Below are 20,961 nucleotides of genomic sequence, written 5' to 3'. Positions count from 1 at the left end.
CTATTTAAATGTAGTTATTCCCACCAGTCTGAGAGAATAGTGAGGAAAGAACAAAATTGTCACACACACACACTTTTGGACTTTCTCAAAAAACAGACAATGGAATCTAACATAGGTTTCGACACATAATTAGCTCAAGATAAACTTAAAAAGAAAACAAAACAGTCATGTCCAACTCTTTGCAACCCCATGCACTGCCAGGCGCCTCTGTCCATGGAATTCTCCAGGCAAGAATACTGGAGTGGGTTGCCATTTCCTTCTCCAGGGTATTCTCCCCACCCAGGGATCAAACCTGGGTCTCCGGCATTACAGGCCACTGTCTGAGCCACCAAGGAAGTCCAAAACAAACTTTAAAAGAAAACAAAATTTGAGCCCTAAAGGTATTTCTTTTCTATTTTTTTAAAAAAATAATTAGAATTAGTTATTCATATAATGTATTAATATCTTCATATCATAACTATTGAAGATGCAATGGTTGGGTGTTACAGTTGAGGGGGAAATGATGGCAGAAAGAAGACCTTAGGCATGCACTGTCATCTCTTCCAACACCAAAGTGATGCGAACCAAATGGCACCTATGTAATTTTAGCAGCATACGCTGCACATGGTTAAAAAAAATCAATTTTTCTTAAGAGCCAAAGGGTTAAGGAGAGGTCGCAGGCACAATTGGAGAGCCTAAAAGCCAGATATTATTTTTGAGAGACTGTAATAGCCTGGTGATCAGTTCAAGAAAATCACAGTCATTCAAGATGATGTCTTACATGTACTGGCTTCTCTGTAAAATGAATTTACCTTTTCATTATTATTTACTGAGTGAGCCAGTATTTCATTTGTATGGATTTTATCCAGCAACTAGGGGGGAGAAAACACAGAAAATCTAATAAAAAGATGAAGCTGCTGTACAATATTTTGAGTCTGTATCCTGCCTTTTGAGGTCATGCTTCTGTCTTTTTTATGATGTTCGTTTTAGAAAATGAAAAAAATGTGTACATATAGAGGTATGCGTTTTATGTATTACAACTGGTGACAAATTTAACCTGGCAAGTATAGAGACATACTTATCAGCAGTGACAGCAACAAAATAGTGCAAAAATAAAATTGCAGCATCACAAGGGTTTACCCTTTGAGTATTAATGGAGAATCTTGTCTGCCTGGTATAAGCATTACCACTTCAAGATGGGTGACAGGAATACACTCCAGTTAGTATACGGCATATGGGGCCATTCTCCATATAAAGTGGAACTCCTAGAAAGCATGTTCATTAACAAGTCCTGTCCTCTTGAAAGGGACCTTCACTAACCCCCAAACTTTCCATTTCTTATCATCTACTGCTAATATCTGAGTGACAGGGAGTCTCACAGTTAAACATCTTGTTTATAAGAGCATTGCATCATGCTGCCATTCAGGTCAGAGTTTACCAAAAAGTTTTTAAAAATTAAAATCTCTTATGCAGTGATTTTCCATTCTAGGCACCCCCCAAGAAGCTACAGGGTCACTGCAAATAGTCTATGACTCTATTCTGGATTTTCCCAACTAATAAATACTAAAAATATAGCTACAGAAATAACCCAAGTGTCCATTCATTGGATGAAAGGATAAGCAAAATGTGGTATATGCATACAATGGAATATTATTCAGCCCTAAAAAGGAAGAACATTATGACATACCCTACAACATCTATGAAACTTGAAGACATTATGCTAAGAAGAAATAAACCAGTCTCAAAAAGACAAATACCATAAGATTCCACTTATATGAGGTAGAATAGTAAAATTCATAGAGACAAAATGTTGAATGGTGATTACCAGGGGCTGAGGGGATAGAGGAATGAAAAATACTATTTAATGAGTATAGAATTTCAGTTTTACAAGATGAAATAAGCTCTGGAGATTGATAGTGGTGATGACTGTACAACATTATGGATGTATTTAGTACCACGGAATTGTACACTTAAGAATGGTTAAAATGGCAAATTGTATGTGTGTGTGTGTGTGTGTGTGTGTGTGTGTATTCTCAATATTGCAGTCATGTCCAACTCTTTTCAGCCTCATAGACTGTAGTCTGCCAGGCTCCTCTGTCCCTGGGATTTCCCAGGCAAGAATACTGAAGTGAGTTGCCATTTCCTTCTCCAGGGGATCTTCCTGACCCAGGGATTGAACCCTGGTCTACCTGCATTGCAGGCATTCTTTACTGACTGAGCCACCAGGGAAGCTAAACCCTAAATATAGCTCAAACTGAAAATCAAAATTCAAGTTAAAAGTCAGGCAATAAAATCTGCAGTAATTGTGAACAATAGTGGTCTTTGAAGCACACAGCAGTTGTCCACTTTAAGAGATAAGTTCCAGAAATTCAATGCTAAAGAGCTATTTGAAACCACAGCTCTGTGGCCCATCTAGATGGATATAAAATAACATTATTGCTTGTATGAAATAACATTAAGGAGAAAAAATGGAATATAAAATGGTATTTTTAAGACAAAGCAATCGATGGATTGATTATAACTAGGTAGAATGCTCATATGTACATCAATAAAGAGAGATTATCTTGAACAATAAAAATGGTTTAATATTTATTATTTTGGTAAATTTAAGGAAGGAAATTAGAATGAAAGAAAAAGATGTGCAGAAAGATTCAATACAACTTAAGTGAAAGCAGTTTTAAACAAGTGACCTGTGATATTAGCCCATAAAAATCTCCCTTAGAGAACTCTGACATCTTTGGGGTCAAATGTCCATAATTCAGTGACCATTTCATTATCTAAATCCAGTGGGTACCATGCTTGTCACACACTCTAACATTGCCTTATTTTTGTTGTTCTTTGCTCTGCCTGGATCAGAAACTGCAGCTGGTTAGGGAACCAAAAGTGCAGCCCCACTGGAAGTGGAAACCCCCCTGCAAATACTCGGTCTGATGGTATTAACTGTCAGAGCTGGGGGGACACGAAGCTGATCACGAGAGAAGGATCTCTGCCTTATGTTAATACTGACCTTCTCCGGAGCAGCGTGCTCTCTTTAGCTTCTACACATGTCTAATCACTGGGGATTTGTCTAGCTACACGAATTTTTCACATTTGTCAGCTAAATCAGAGCTCCAAATGCACAATGCAGCACTTAGAAACATTATGTGAATTTATTAAATTCTCTGGAGGACTTTGGGTCCATAAAGCAGTAAATTGATTACAGGGAACTGAGGCCATAATATTTTCATCAGCAACAAAAGCAGTCGGGCTCCCATATTGTCCATGGCAGTTGAAGAGAAACTGTTCCTCACTTCATTTAAGCCAGCAGGCTGAGGATCCCACAGCAAATGAGAAAGTTCTGGGATGCCCCAACCTTACCTGTCATCTCATCAATTTCTTTGAGAATGCCAGCTTTCCAGCTTACCAGTTACAAGAACATGTGTGAAAAATATAAATGGTCTGTTTCCACTCTGGATTTGCCTATGAATGCTTTCAGACTTGGGGTTTCCCAGCTGGCTCAGGGGTAAAGAATCCACCTGCCAATGCTGGAGAGAAGGGCCCAATCCCTGGGTTGGCAAGATCCCCTAGAGAAGGGAATGGCAGTGTAATCCAGTATTCTTGCCTGGAAATCCTATGGACAGAGGAGCCTGGCAGACTACAGTACATAGGGTTGCAAAGTGTTAGACACTGAGCAACTGAGCATCCACACACACACACTTTCAGAATCAGCCCTTGAAATCCTTTGCCCACTGACTTTACAATAGACAATGAAATTGTCTATTGACATTGCCACCAAAATGAGGGGCATTGCTAGCAAACCAAGAGATGATGGGTCGATGGTGATGACATCATTTTGATACCAAACATCCTTACACATTGTCTGATGACTGTGTGACTGACCACCCACACATGCATGCATGCTCAGTCACTTCAGTCATGTCCAACTCTTTGCAACCCACTGGACCATAGCCTGCCAGGCTCCCCTGTTCATGGGCTCTCCAGGCAAGAATACGGGAGTGGATTGCCATGCCCTCCTCCAGGGGATCTGCACAACCCAGGGATCGAACCCATGTCTCCTGCATCTCCTGCATTGCAGGCGGATTCTTTACCACTGAGCCACCAAGCAAGCCCAACTGACCACACACAGCCCCTTCCAAAGAGGGAAAAAGTAATCCTAAAATTTACTTGACTGCCTCATATGCCAGGAATGATAGTTGCTTTCCCATGTGTTATCCTATTTCAAGCATTGCAACAACCTTATGAGCTGGGAATTATAATTCCTATTTTTTTTTAAGTGAGACAACCAAAGCTCACAGCAGTTAAATAAATTACCCCAAATCACAGAGTTGACATGTGGTTAAGTTGGGATCTGAACCAGGGCTGTGTGTTTTCAAAGATGTCTTTGTTCTATGACCCATTTCAAAATGGTTGCTGCTCATTTCTTCTAAAAGCTCTGATTCATAAAAAGTAACTGGGCATCTTTCTGCTACCGCCTAGGGCAACTTTTACCTTTCTGAATCTTTCTGGATGATGAGGAGTGGATAAACCTGGGGACAATCTTATTAGAGCCTTGGCACAAGAGGTGTCATTTTCAAGCCTTCTCCTAGAATATGACTTTGACTGTTTTGCCATGTCTTTGAACATTCTACAAGCATCCTGGGAAAGGATATAATTATAGAATTCAGGTGTGACGCATGAGCATTTTTATCCTATCACTGGATTTTAATATACATTGAAAATGACCATACTTCTTCCATGTTTGAAGGGTGAGAGGGGATTCCCTGCTGGTCCAGTGGTTAAGACTCTGCTGTCACGATGTAGGTGTTGCAGATTTCATCCTTAGTCAGGGAAGTAAGATCCTACACGCTGCGTGCCACAGCCAAAACAAATAAAATAAAAAATAAAACCACTTTCACACCCATTTTAAAAATGGTAAAAACATTTTTAAAAAAATGAACAACAAAAAAATGTGGTAGTACAAGAGGCATGTTGTTGTTCAGTCACTCCGTCGTGTCTGACCTTTTGCGACCCCATGGACTGCAGCATGCCAAGTTTCCTGGACCCTCACCACCTCCAGGAGCTTGCTCAAACTTGTGTTCACGGAGTCGGTAATGCCATCCAACCATCTCACCCTCCCCTTCTCCTCCTGCCTTCAATCTTTCCCAGCAATGGGGTCTTTTCTAATGAGTCGGCCCTTTGCATCATGTGCATCTTTGGCCAATGTAGGTGGCCAAAGTATTGGAGCTTCAGCATCAGTCCTTCCAATGAATATTCAAGGTTGATTTCCTTTAAGATTGACTGGTTTGATCTTGCAGTCCAAGGGACTCTCAAGAATCCTTTCCAACACCACAGTTCGAAAGCATCAATTCTTCTGCACTCAGCTTTATTTGTGGTCCAGCTCTCACATCCATACATGACTACTGGAGCATAATCAGAGGGTGAACAATTCTAACTCCTCTGCAGCCCCTGACTAGGCAAGGTTTTTGTGTGAGAGAAGCAGGGACCTTGCTACAGAAGGGAGCACAGATTTAGGGAGCACTGACTCCTCTGCTTGCACGCAGCCCTTGGACTGAGACCTTTAGCTGTGATGGAGGAGAAGCAGGGTCTCCACAGGTCTGCAAACAGCTGGGCTGAAGGCTGACATGGAAGGAAGGGCTCCATTTTACTAATTTGTGGATTTCCAGTGCTTGGCAGACTGCCTGGTACATAGTAGACCCCCAATACATGTTTATTAAATTCAACTGAAATATTAAGATAGCTCAGCAGTTTGTCAAGTTATACATATCAGAGTATTAAAAATTACTGTATGACTCGTTTTTAAATGTAATAACTCGCAAGCATAAATGTGGTATTTACGTGGTAAGTTATGTGTATTTAGGTGGTAATTCACAGTCAAGTGCCTGGTGGCTCAGACGGTTAAGAATCTGCCTGCACTGCAGGAGACCTGGGTTCCATTCCTAGGTTGGGAAGATCCCCTGGAGAAGGAAATGGCAACCAACTCCAGTATTCTTATCTGGAGATTTCCATGGAAGAGGAGCCTAGCGGGCTACAGTCCATAGTGCCACAAAGATTTGGACACAATAGAGTGACTAACACTTCCGCTTCCATGTGGTAATTCACAAAGCTAAGTCCAATACTTCCCCGTTCATCTTAACACTGTACATTTAAGCAACTCTTAACCCTATAGCAGAACTATCCATTAAATCTGAATTTTTCCTGGCATATGTGCCTGTCCAAGTTTTCAAAATTGGAATTGTTCAGGCCATACAAGAGCATATAACCAACCTACAATTACCTTTTTTTTTAAACTTTTCATTTTGTATTTGGTATAGCCGATTAACAATGTTGTGATAGTTTCAGGTGGACAGAGAAGGGATTCTGCCACACACGTACATGTATGTATTCCCCCTTACATGCCTCCCTCATCCAGGCTGCCACATAACATTGAGCAGAGTTCCCTGTGCTATACAGTAGGTCCTTACTGGTTACTCATTTTAAATATAGCAGTGTGTACAGGTCCAGGGGAAGGATATGGGGACAGAAGTTAGGGAGTTTGGGATAGACTTGTACACACCGTCATTTTCATGCATTTCTTCTTCCCCATACTACTGGCTGCAGTTGTGTGAACTGCAAAGATTGTATCTCCCTCTGAATTTTTTGCTTGTGGAAGAGGATGGCTGATTTTTCTCCCCTTATTGCTTGCCTGATGCTAAAATCTTATCAATCCTTCAGAAACTAATCCAGTTCATTTTGAGGCTAATGTTGTGAACTCAAACACAGTCCAAACGCCAAAAAAAAACCCACCTCGATTGCTTCGTGAAATGCACCACCTACTGGCAGATTTGCCACATTTCGCCACCATATTCTCAGCCTTGAAATTCCTCCAAAATTGCTGAACTCTCTCACTTTGGGAATGAGATTCCCAGGTGACGCAGTGGTAAAGAATCCACCTGCTGATGTCGGAGATGCTGGAGACTCGGGTTTTAATCCATCCCCGGGAAGAGGAAACGACAACCCACTCCAGTATTCCTGCTGGAAAAAGCCCATGGGCAGAGGAGCCTGGCAGGCTATAGTCTGTGGGGTTGCGAAGAATCAAGACACGACTGAGTAACTGAACCTGCATGCACACTCCCTTTGGGAAACTTTGACAAGTAACTTCACAAACAGAACCAACATACGCTACCACGTGTGAAATAGACAGCTGGCGGGAAGCTGCTATATAGCACGAACTCAGCTCAGTGCTGTGATGACCTAGAAGTGTGAGATGGGCAGTGGGAGGGAGTTTCAAGAGGGAGTGGATATATGTATACATGTAGCCGATTCACTTCATTGTACAGCAGAAACTAACAGCATTGTAAAGCAATTATCCTCCAATTAATAAATAAATTTTAAAAAGACTTCAAACTTAATAACATTTTTATTCCATCTTACCTTCATGGAAGCTACTCCCTGCTTACCATATGTGTTTCAGAGAGAGAAATATCTGATCTCTACTTTTTCCATGGACCATAAAATTGTAAAAGACAAGTTTCCTTCAAGTCTGACACCAGATCAAATGGATTCAAATCAAGCATTCATGTCTTTGTGTTGAAAAAGTTCAGCATCCACGGCTGATTCATGTCAGTGTATGACAAAACCCACTACAGTATTGTGGAGTGACTGGCCTCCAACTGGTAACGATAAATGAAAAAATAATAATAATAAAAAAAATAAAAACCTGGTAAGTTTTAGAAAACAAACCAAAAAAAAAGAAAATAAATAAAAATTGATCAGGAAAAAAAAAGAGTTCAGCAGTACTCTTCTATGTGTAGAAAATACAAAGCACAAAAACTTGCTTTATTAATACTCATATAGTTAGTTTTTTCCATGAATATTTATTTATTCCTGATCAGAACATTCAGTCAACAAATATTTACTGATCACCTAGGCTTGGAGACACCACAGTGAACAACGTGGATCTTGTCCCTGCCCACATAGAGATGATAGCCCAGGAGAAAGAATAGACAACATGTACAATGTGGTAGGTTTTATACAGGAGGAAGCAAGAATCTGTGGAGACTTAGAAAAGAAACTTACGGCTTCCAGGGGAGAAGAATAGGAGGAAGGGGTAGTTAGGGAGTTTGGGATTGACTTGTACACAGTGCTATATTTAAGATGGATAACCAACAAGGACTTACTGTTCAGTACACGGAACTCTGCTCAATGTTATGTGGCAGCCTGGATGGGAGGGGAGTTTGGGGGAGAATGGATACATGTGTATATATGGCTAAGTCCCTTTGTTGTTCACCTAGAACTATCACATCATTGTTAATTGGCTATACTCCAATATAAAATTAAAAGTTTAAAGAAAAAAAGAGTCTGTAGAACCATAGAGTGAGGGCACCTACATAGTTAAGAGGGATTCACAGAAAAGTTTCTAGCACACATTTCTGGTACCCCACCCATATCCCCCCAACCCACACTCAGTCACTCATAGCCTCAACAGAGAGTTCTAGCCATACTGATGCTTTTCTGTACCAAGTACTATACCTGCTTCTCCCCAACTAAAGATTTCCACTGGGTACAAAATGGTCAGCCAAAGGTGTCAGGGAGTTAACACCCCCAAAGCAACCCTCAATCAGTGAGGGATGTGTGTGCTGTGCTGTGGTTAGCTGCCCAGTAATGTCCAACTCTTTGCGACCCCATGGACTGTAGCCCGCCAGGCTCCTCCGTCCATGGGGATTCTCCAGGCAAGAATACTGGAGTGGGTTGCCATGCCCTCCTCCAGGGGATCTTCCCAAACCAGGGATCAAACCCAGATCTCCTGCATTACAGGCAGATCCTTTACTGTCTGAGCCAGGGAAGCACTAGTTACTAATTCTGTTATACGTTCACCAAACCCTCACAATAATCTTATGAGGTGAGTACTGGTATTGCTCCCATTACTCAGATCAGAAAACAGAGACTTTGGTTAAAAAATGGGTTGAAAGTCAGGCAATTAATAAGAGTGGAGGTAGGATTCAAATCTTAATCAATACAGTGCCAAAACCCATGTTCTTAAGCACTACTCTATCCTTCTTCTCTAATCATTAAGCTAAATGTAGGTCTTAAAATAAATCATTCAATTTGCTTTAAATTAGAAACACCAACAAGATAATGAGCTCTGAAACTAATTAATGAATAATGTAAATTGATTCAACATTGTTTCATGATTAATCAGCCCTCAAGTGAAGAAACTGTTTGGAACAAAAGACTAGAAAAATTCAAAAGAAGAAAATGCTTCAATCTTTTTAGACAAACCATTGCCAAGTATCTTTCACTCTGAAATTATTCCCAGAAATATGGCCAACTCTTTGAGGTTTTACTGGTATTTATCCCTATTCTCTGTACCAATGAGATTCTCTTATTTCAGCAGTTTTAATTTTCCATAAAGACCACTTGTGAAATATACAGAATTCTGAAAAATGCTACAAGTTGAACATATATGTAATTCATTCTGCAATCACAGTCCCTTACTGCTTAGTATTGTAATTATTTTTCACATCTTTAAGTTCAGAGAAATCAGGGACATATTCCCAGGAGCTAAAATGACAACTGACAAACATCAGAGGTTCAAATAACTGTTTATTTGAATACATGATTGAATGTCTCTGAAGTGTCTGACTTACTAAAATGTTTCTCAGAGGATTTTTTTTCTTTAGGAAATTTTCAAAGATAAGTTAAGGAAACCCAAAATAGATCAACTCAAGGGAACTGACTTTGTGGTTGAGTTTTTTTTTCCTTAATGGAAACAGATTGTTGGGCCAAGATTGGACACTCCATCTGGACCTAAGAGGAATGTACATTGTCTAGAAATCCTGAACTTGTTGGTGTTGAATTTGTCAACCCAGCACATCTTTGAGTTGCCTCCACTTGAAGAGGGGGTGAGTTTGTGTTGTTGCGTGTACTCAGGAAAGTAAAGTATTCTGGCCCTTTCAGATTTGGGGAAGGGTTTGGATGTGTGCTGGGGTCCAGGCAGTGCAGTTGTAGTGGGTCAGGTCGTGCCCTGTGTTTGCTCATTGGCCTATAGGCATTCCCACAGATTCCGTCACTATGGGAACATATTCATGTTGCCAAGGTGCCTTCTCCTCCACCCCCAACCACGGGGCATGATCACAGACTCAAGCTGACTCTTCAGGGTGCCCCCTTTCCCTTATCACATGGTTGGTACCAGGCTTGGCATGGGACCCAAATCGGGCCAAAGTCCTTCCTTCGAGATTCTTCTATCTGTACCTGAGTCACAACACAGAAATGGTTAGAAATCTGGACCTCTAGCAGCACTCTTCCCTGAAGCAAGAGGGGATAAAACCAAACAGAAATGAGAAATAGAGGGGCAGGGCCTGGGGACAGTAGGACCTGGAATTAGCCGCCAAGGCCTTGGCTCCTGCGGCAGCTTCCTCAGTTCTGCAAGATAACACCTTTCTTGCTGCTGCTGCTGCTGCTAAGTCACTTCAGTCGTGTCCGACTCTGTGCGACCCCATAGACGGCAGCCTATGGGATTCTCCAGGCAAGAATACTGGAGTGGGTTGCCATTTCCTACACCTTTCTTAAGACAGTTCAAAACAGGTGTCTATCAACTGACATGGAAAGAGAACTGATTACTATACCAAGGCTTTGTCCTAGCCAAATAATGTAAACTCCTTTTAAGACACTAGTTCTATGGGGTGAGGTTTTAAGTCTGAAAGCCCAGAAGTCCTCATAAACTTTTCCCTTTTTTTCTTTTTTTTTTTAACATAATTGCTTTACAATGCTGTGTTAGTTTCTGCTGTACAATGAAGTGAATCATCCATATGTATACAAATATCCCCCCTTTCTTGGACCTCCCTCCCACCTACCCCCATCCCATCCATCTAAGTCATCATAGAGCACCAAATAAATAGCTGGTGGGAACCTCACAAACTTTTTAACAATTTTTCTGGAAAGCTGAAGATGAGTTGAATTCAATACATTCATAATACTGACCACAAGATGGCACCTAAAGCATTCTTTCAAAGACTTCTCAGCCACTCAGGATGATTGTCAAAGTCTAAGATGTTATTTATGAGCCACATAGATTCCTATTAGATAGCAAAATTGCTTTATTCTAGATGATTCCATATACATGCTGGTCGTTACAGTGTACCTCACAGAGTATCCTGCTCTTAACGACGGTCTTCAGCTAATGGTCAAATCACTAACATGTTCAGCTAATGGTCAAATCACTAACATGTTCAACAAATGGAAGAAGGTGAGGTCTGGTCATTTCTTTCAGGATAACAGATGCACCTACAATGTGTTTAGGAAATTTAGTCATATCACCTATTTGCAGGGCAGCAGTAGCGATGCAGACACGGAGAGCAGACTGTGGACACAGTGAGGGGAGGGGAGGGAGAGGGTGGGACGAATGGAGAGGGTAGCATGAAGACATATACATTTCCATATGTAAAACAGATAAGAGTGGGAATTTGCTGTATTACTCAAGGATGTACGACCCACTACAATGCTCTGTGACAACCTAGAGGGTGGGATGGGGTGGGATGGGGTGGGAGGTGGGAGGGAGGTTCAGGAGGGAGGGGATATATATATACCTATGGCTGATTCATGCTGACGTATGGCAGAAACCAGCACAATATTGTAAAGCAATTATCCTTCAATTAAAAATAAATGTTTATTTATCAAATATCAACATGTCACATCATCATATCAACATGTCATATGACAGCTGAGATCGCCAAACTCCTATGATGTACCCATGAAATTAGCCTCATTATCTGTTCTTTCTTCACGGCCAAACACAACTTTAATGAGTTTTAAATCACTTTCTCTGTTGAAACTTAGAGTCACAAGTTTATGTCCCCGTGTCTAAACCAGATTTAATGCCCACCAAATGGCCCAAGGGGGTTCCCAGGTGGCACAGTGGTAAAGAAACCATCTGCAGTGCAAGAGACCCAAGAGACTCCAGTTTGATCCCTGGGTTGGGAGGATCCCTTAGAGAAGAAAATGGCAACCCACTCCAGTATTCTTGCTTCAGAAACCCCATGGACAGAGGAGCCTGGCAGGACTACAGTCCCTGGGGTCACAAAGAGTTGGATACAACTGAGCAACCAAACACACATACACAATTGGCCCAAGAGGTCTTCTTAAAACTTGCCTTCAGCTTTCAGTTACAACCTACTACCCATAAAGTCAACACAAAAACATACTGTACCTTACAGAATGTATCGCACAAAGCCTCTTGGATAAAATGCAAAGATCTTACCATCAGAATGAAAGTTGGTGAACCCTCTTTACAGGGAAAAGTCTCTCTCCATAGCCCCTCCTTCAATAGTAAAACACCATGTTACATCCTGATCACAACTTGCAATGTTCCTGCTTAGCACGTGGCACAATTTGTAATTATAAATTTCTGTTTAACTGTTTGCTTAATATCATTCTCCCCCTCTCAACAGTTACTGTCCCCTTGAGAAAGGAACTGTATCTATTCTGTACCACTAGGTACTTAGCATCAATATCAGTGACTGGCATTCAATAAATATTTACTGAATGAGTAAACAAATGAGTGTCACAAATCTGAGACAATTTCCTGAAGGCAGAGAGTGACTACAAAGCAGGTGCAATGATTTATCAGGACAGGATCTGTGTCCTGATAAACAATGGCAGGTTCAGAGAACAGTTCCAGAGTCCAGGACAATTCAGGCTGGGAGAACAGTCTAACTCAGGGAGCCTAGGATCTATAACAGTCACTGGTGTCCAACCCGTTTCCAGCACACACTGCCCAAGGAAGAGGCTGACTAAGAAGTTCTGATCTATTCCTGTCCCAACAAGAGTTCTCCCTGAACTCTCTTGGCCATAGATGGATAAAACTTGACCTGGTCTCCAACCTTACACAGAATTGTTTTTTAATTTATTTAAATTGGAGGCTAACTACTTTACAATATTGTAGTGGTTTTTCCCATACATTGACATGAATCTGCCATGGGTGTATGTGTGTTCCCCATCCTGAACCCCCCTCCCACCTCCCTCCCCACTCCATCCCTCAGGGCCATCCCAGTGCACCAGCCTTGAGCACCTTGTCTCAGGCATCGAACCTGGACTGGTGATCTATTTCACATATGATAATATACATGTTTCAACGCAATTCTCTCAAATCATCCTACCCTTGCCTTCTCCCACAGAGTCCAAAAGTCTGTTCTTTACATCTGTGTCTCTTTTGCTGTCTTACACATAGGGTCATTGTTACCATCTTTCTAAATTCCATATATATGTGTTAATATACTGTATTGGTGTTTTTCTTTCTGACTTACTTCACTCTGCATAATAGGCTCCAGTATCATCTACCTCATTAGAACTGATTCAAACGCATTCTTTTTAACATCTGAGTAACGTGTATATGTACCACAATTTTCTTATCCATTCGTCTGCCAATGGACATATAGGTTGCTTCCATGTCCTGGCTATTGTAAACAGTGCCTACACAGGGTTCTTGACCAATAAACATCTTGATAACTACCTTTTCTCTTCTTGAACCCACTGTTTCCTCGTGAGCTCAGATTTCCTTCACTTTTATTAACTGTTTAACCTGGCTCCAGCTTGTCTTCTGCCTGAAAAGGGCTTTTTCTCCACAAGTTAGCAAATGTGCATAGTATTTGCATAGAATATGAAGACTGCCCACAACAAAGAAAATACTGAGCAACACTGTACCACTGCTGAACTTGCTAGTTTTTTTTATTATTAATGCTGTGCAACGAAGGAAGCCTGAGTTTTTCCCCCCTTCTTTTTTCCTTGCTGTAGAACACAGACTGTGGGTTCTTAGCTCCCCAGGCAGGAACTAACTTCTGGCCCCAACATTGGAAGCACAGAGTCTTAACCACTGGACCACCAGGAAAAGTCCTGTTAGAGATATTTAGATTGAAGCAACCAAAATTAACTCTGGGTGACTTAAACTGAAAGCAGTAAATTAGAAGGGCATGTGGTAACTTATCAAGTCAAAGGAAATAGAGAAGTATCAGACCCCAAGGAGGAAAGAGAGCAGCTTCGAAGATCGCAGTAGCGGGAAATAATGACCAGATTCTCTTCAAGTTATCTCCCTCAAAGTGAATCACTCAGTCCACCTGAACATTTCAGTCCAGACGCCAGCTTCCGAGGGGGAACCTGATTGGCCTAGAGTGGATCATGTGATCAACCCTTGACCCAAGGAGGGGCATCTTGATTGACAGGCCCACTAAGAACCCAGTCAAGGGGGATGCTTCTGCTACTTAAAAAAAGGAAAAGATACAGAAGAGTCCATATGTCCCTTAGAGCCTATAAACCTAGTGCAGATTCCTCTAGGTCCTCCAGTGTACCATGTACCCTTGAGCAGAGTGAAGCATGATATTCTTCCAAAAGAGTCTCCACAATAATTGGCCTGATCTCTGAGCTCCGGAGTTTTCCTCCCAGAATGTTTTGACGAACAGCAAGTGATGATGTCATAAGGAAAATGGGAATTAAAAGGGCCATTATCCGTATATCTAAAGCCAGATCCTCATGACTTGTTGAAGCAAATCACTCTAGTCCTTGATTCATCGTGCCTTTGTTGAGTGATTGGGCTGTTTTGACATTTTTCTCTAGAAAAATCTGCCTTCAGTCCCCACACCTTCTCCCTCACCTCCAACACATGCACAGTACACACACGCACACACCTCTAGGCACTGTGTTTCTGATCATAATGGCAGCAGAAAGAGCTTCAATCTAGAAATCTGAGTCTCTTCTTCCTCATCTGTAACAGCCTAATTTACATGGATCAATCAAGGGGATGTATGCAAAGCTGCTTACATGCACAGAAAAATAAGATAATATTTTTATTGCCAAGAAAATATTATTTCAAAAAAAAAAAGAAAGTATTATTTCTGAACTATTTCCCCATTTCACAGCTTTTCCCCCCGTTCTTCACTCCTCTTCAAGTTCAGAAGCCTGATGACCAGTGGTGGTTTAGGAGGAAGGGGTGCTGATTTGGTTTTTGTTTTATTAAACGGTAGAACAAACAGCCAGATAACTCAAATCCCAAGAGGAAAAGTTACAGACTAAAAATAATTGAATATTTTAATATTACAGTTTAATATTAAGTACAAGTGATATGGGGGGGTCTGTGCCCAGGAAGGCTCTGAAATGTGTGGCTAGGTTTCCATAGCACCTTGGGGGACCTCCCTGGCGATCCAATGGTTAAGACATCACCCTTCCACTGCAGCTTTGGTACCTGGTCCGGGACCTAACATCCCACATGCTATGTGGTGGGGGCAGGAAAAAAAAAAAATGACACTTTGGATATAATCTAGTAAAACACACAGCAGCCGGCATGCCTGGTGGACACAGTTACCTGTGTCCAGACTGTCTCCCAGACTAAGCCGGGCAGTCTATTGGCCTACCATCCACAGGAATACAGTCCGCCAGCCATTCTCCAGCGGTCTCCGCTCAGGCTGGTTTTCTTGCATACATGATCCATCCTGTCCTTTGCTTCACAGGCTCCGTTCCCTCTGCGCGCAGTGGTGTCCGGTGCCTCCCTCCTTCCCTCCGGTCACCGCCCCCCATGCAAGTCAGCGTGGGGCCTCCTCGGCCACGCTGCAAGGCTTCTCCAGGTTCCTCCCTGGCTGCCGGTCAATTCCCCACCGCCGCTGGGAACCGGTTCTGGCAACTTCTCTCGCGCCTGTGAGTGAGCCGTGGGGGGAGACTGTGCCTCCACAGGCCACGCCGTTCCGCTCTTCCTCAGCTGCGCCATCTCAGAAGGACTTCACTGCTTGCTGCCCTAAAGCTTCACCTGGGAAATAAGGGGCAGGTCCCCTCTGCTCCGACATCCTCCCAGATGAATTAAGAATGTCTCTCCTTTCTCATCCTCCACCTCCACTACATGGCATAGTGCAGAAGGCCCGTCTCAGACACTCAACAGCATCAAACCTCGGTCATGTTCTGTCTGAAACTTGGCTTCTAACATTAGACTTAAACTTTAATGCCTGTCTGATGGGAAGCTACTATCACACCATTGCACATGCTTTCCAGACCACAGTTAGAAAGGTAACTCAATGCTTAAGGCCTCTTTTTTCTCTCAAAAGTTTAACTCCTCCAATAGGATTTCCAATATAATAAAGAATATAATAATTATTATATTTATTATATATATATCATTATATATGATGAATAATTCAATAATAATGAATAATTCAATATAATGAATATAATAATGAATGCTGCTGTGTGGTTTTTTTTAATCACATAAAACTCAATTTTTACACTTTCTAGGGCCAAAGCAGTGAATGCTACCAGTAGCCTATGGAGCAACAAGAAAATTGCAGAAGAGAAAAGCATTGGTTATTATTTTGCAGTTCTCTCTCGTCACACTAGTCTGTGTGTCACGTGAGGACTTGGAAGTATAAACAACAAAGGCATTTGAATATGGTTTTCGAAAGTCAAATATTAAGTTAAACTAAGTCAGCAGAAGTCTTGGGAACTGTATTTAGCTTCACTGAAAGTCAGAGCTCCAAAGTCCTGAGAGTTCATCTTTGTCTAACCCCCTCCCTGCACACATAAGGCTCCGAAGCTTTGGAAAGCGGGGAACAGATGGAATCAAATGATTCGCCCAAGGACATGGAAACAGACACTCTTTTTTTTTTATTTTTAGCTACAATCTATTCAGTGCTTGCTCCCTGGCAATCCCTCTGCTGTCACTTCATAGTCATTGTCTCATTTACTCCTCTCAGCACTCCTGAGAATTGGGATGATTAAACTCATTTTACAAGGGAGTAGCTGGGGCTTACAGAGGTTAATTTATCTGCCCAATGTCACACGGCTACTGAATGAAGAGCCAGTTTGCAATGCTGTGATGTTGGATGCCAGAACCCAGGCTTCTAACCTGGACCTACTGTGTTTCAGATACCATGCTGAGGGCTGAGAAAACATGGAAAAATAAGGTACCCTACGTGGCCCTGAGTGTCTGGGTCTGCTAACAATACAAGTTCCTGTGGTCTACTACTATGACCCGCAGCGATAATCCTATCAGGCCAGGAAGATGGATTTCCCCTTGGAAATCTACTTGGTGGCAACTACTCATTCATGGGCAATGTCGTTATGAGCAAAGATCACAGGACCTGGGGTCTGAAGGCTCTGGTTCTAACCTCAACTTTGATACCTACTTATCAGCTACGAGTCCTGGGTGAGCCTCTTTTCTCTACCTGCAAAAGTATAAAATTCCCATCCGAGTTAGTTCAAAGAACTGTTGTGAATTTCAAAGGAGATCATAGACTTGAAGGCCCTCAGCACGAAGTGAAGAATTACTGTATTAATAAATACACATCTGAAGTCACATTGCATATTCTCCTAAAAGGTTTTCAAAACTCTTTATAAATATAGTCAGTTCACGAAAATTTTGGAAAGCGCAATGCGGTTCATAGTGGGAAGGGAAGGAGGAAGGAAATGAGCCACAGATCAATTGAACAGCATTAACCATGTCCTGGCTCAGAAGCAGATTGGTGGTTCCATGGATATTCAACTTATTAGTAGGTTTCTTAATTACGTATGTGGTACAGACATTCTTTCTTATATATTAACTGTTGAATAATAAATGTTTGAATTTTTAACATAGAAAGGAAGGTATTACTGACAAAAAAAATCTGTGGACCCTTTTCTGGAGCTCTTTAATGTTTGGGGTTCTTTTATGGAGGGAGCTAAAGACCACACAGATTTGAAGGATGGAGAGGGAATAAAAACAGGATCCCTAACCTACTGACCTCTCTAATACAGACCCCATCAAGTTTCAGCCTTAATACAATTGGGTGCCCACTTTCCCTATTTGAATGGAAAGAGACCATTTCCTTTTCCAAGAAAAAACTCTCATCTAGTCTAGAGAGATACCACGGTTGTCATAACTATAAATTTATTTGGAAGAACAACTGGGCTTTACACAGGCCATCTGGAGAAGACAAATGTTTCGTGTAAGCATGTGGGAAATTTCACTGACAACATATGCAGCTAAATGAACTGTCTTCAGCATTGCCAAAAAAAGAAAATTCCATTACACATGGGGAAGGTATTTCAATCATCACCTCAAAATAAATACACGTCCATCTTTTAATTTAACTAAAACATACCTAAGGTGTAGCTATGTTTCTTTTCAATGTACTGACAACCAAATATACAGCCTCTGTAGGGAGATGTCTTAGGTTCAACTCCACAGGGACAGCTCTGAAATCACAGCATTCACCTGCTCATGTTTTAAAAAACACATCTTCCTACTACCTCTCCTGGTTTGTATACCTTCCACTCCTCTGAACCCTGGATGTGACATCATGGAAGAGTGTTAGACAAGAAATCAGAAATTTGAGTCCTGCCTTCATCACTAATTCACAGTGACCACAAACCCTGTTACCAATCTGTTTTCATTTACTCCCGTCTAAAATGAAGAATAAGTCCTTCCCTATTTACATCTTAGAGTTTTCTGTGAAGATACTATTAACACCTCACATTAGCAGAATATTTCATAATTTAATAAGTGTTTAAATATATTATTTCAGTAACAACTTTATGCCCATTTTATAGATTTTTAAAAAATTGATGCTGGACCTTCCCTGGTAGTCCAGTGATTAAAAATCCGCCTGCTGATGCAGGGGACACAGGTTCCATCACTGGGCAGGGAAGATGCCACAGCTAAGCCTATGCCCCACAACTCCTGAGCCCATGTGTCCTAGAACCCATGCTCTAAAAATTAAAAATTAAATAACAACAAGAGAAATCACAGTAAAGAGAAGCCTGTGTCCTGCAACCAGAGAGTAGCCCCTACTTGCCACAACTACAAAAAAAGTCCCCATACAGCAACAAAGATCCAGCACAGCCAAAAACAATTGGGTAGCCAGTTCCTCCTCCAAGAGATCTTCCCCTCCCAGGGATCATACCCACGTCTCTTGTGTCTCCTGCACTGGCAGGCAGATTCTTTACCTCTGAACCACCTAGGCATCCTCAAAAAAAGTAAGTAAATAAATAAATAACAATTTTATTAGTTTGGAACCATGCTGTGGGGAGCCTAGAATTCCAGGCTAAGGAACTGACCTTTGTTTGGCATCTAGTGAGGAACCAGGACAGGATGAAAGGGTACTTTAGGAAGCTGAATCTAATGGTGGCTTCAGATTTGGAGAGTTTTGGTTCCAAGGCTGTTATAATCTAGCAATGGAGTGAATTGGTCCGAACGCTGCCTGAATGGTGATGACAGAAAAGAAGAAAGGAGTGAGCCTAAAGGAAGGTTCCAATTGCATGTATAGGGTAGGGGAGGGTAAAAGGTTCAGACATTGCCAGACAGTTTGATGGGGAGACAAAGGTGAGAGAGAAGACCCAGAGGACATACAGTATCAATAAATCAGAAAAGCAATCGGAATGCTAGGGCAAAGAATTAGAATTAAGGAAAACAAGTGATAAGGAGTGGCAGCCATTTTGACAAATATAGCAGTAAAATATTTATAAAGAAATATCTTAAATGTATACTAGCTGTGACTCCATCTCAAAAACTGTGGGGCCTTAGGTAGTCTCCTTGCCTCTGTGGGCTTCACTCCTGATCACCTGAAAATGAGGATAATAATTCTTACATTGCAGGGTCAGAGTCCCTGGGATACAGAACACACAGTAGCAATGACACCTACTTTTGCAACTCAAAAGAGTAAGGGAGGAGACTTCCCTGGCTGACCAGTGATTAAGATGTGACACTTCCACTGCAGGGGTGCAGGTTTGATCCCTAGTCAGGGAATGAAGACTCCACATGCCATGCAAGCCTCGCACGAAGTGTGGCAAAAAAAAGAAAAATTAAATAACAATAAAAATGTCAATGAAACATTATTTTAAAAAGTAAGCGCAGCACACTCGGCAGGTGACCACATGCTCGGCTGTGTGGCTCAGACGGATCCACCTATCGAAGCAGCTGCGGGTCAAGTTCCTTTCTCTTCCAGGAAATTGCATGAATCTACCAGCTTTAGTGGGAAATCCAACACCAGGGGATAAACAAAGAGAAACACAGTCTCCCTCACCCCTATTTGAACTCAGGAGTCTTCAAATGCCAACCACTCCCACTGCTGCTGCTGCTGTCTAGCCATAAGTCACGCCTGACTCTTTGTGACCCTATGGACTATAGCCCGCCACGCTCCTCTGCCCATGGGGATTCTCCAGGCAAGAATACTGGAGTGGGCGGCCATTTCCTTCTCCAGATAACCTTCCCGACCCAGGGATCAAACCCTCCTCTCCTGCGTTGCAGGTGGATTCTTTACCACCGAGCCACCTGGGAAGCCCCGTCGCTCCCACTGGCCACTAACGAATCTGCCAACGTGGCAGGGACCACCTCCAGCCCCTCCACGGGGAGCACTAGGAGGCAGTCTCACAGGCCATGCTCAAAAGCTTGACGCGCCAATGCTGGCCACACCCTACCCCCACAACCACCACAATTAGGGGCCAGGACACGGACCCCAAGCCCGGAGAAAGATCTGTAGGCAGACTCAACTCCTGCCCCATGGCCACACCCACAGACAAACGGATGAGACGTCAATCGATGTGAAAAATTAACGCTTGTTTCTGCCCAGAGGGTTGTCAGGAAAGGTTCTATTTCAGTGATCACTGAGTGAATGAATCACTGTCTTTAAGCTTTTGTTCAGAACGTCGGGCTATTGACATAGGACAGGTGGTTAATCCACAAAGTATTTTGAACTGCCACCAGAAGAACTCCCTCAATTTCATCTATAAATATAAACATGACAACAGCAGAATAAAATCTCCTGAATTGGAATTTATTAGGAGTCGCAAGAAGGAAGAAATGTAAAACCTTTTGACCATATAGCAATTTCCCATTATTAAAAAAAGAAAAAAGGTGCTAATATGACATTATTTACTTTCTTAGTAGAACATGAAGTTGAACTTTTGGTCACAGACTTTGGCTTGTGTCTATGAAACTGGATTTTCTTCTAAGGATGCAAGCAATTATTTGATGAGACCACTTTAGAAGGAAATGAG

This window comes from Cervus canadensis, chromosome 26 (assembly GCF_019320065.1).
Source record: "Cervus canadensis isolate Bull #8, Minnesota chromosome 26, ASM1932006v1, whole genome shotgun sequence".
Taxonomy (NCBI): Eukaryota; Metazoa; Chordata; class Mammalia; order Artiodactyla; family Cervidae; genus Cervus; species Cervus canadensis.
This window is presented reverse-complemented; position numbering follows the sequence as displayed.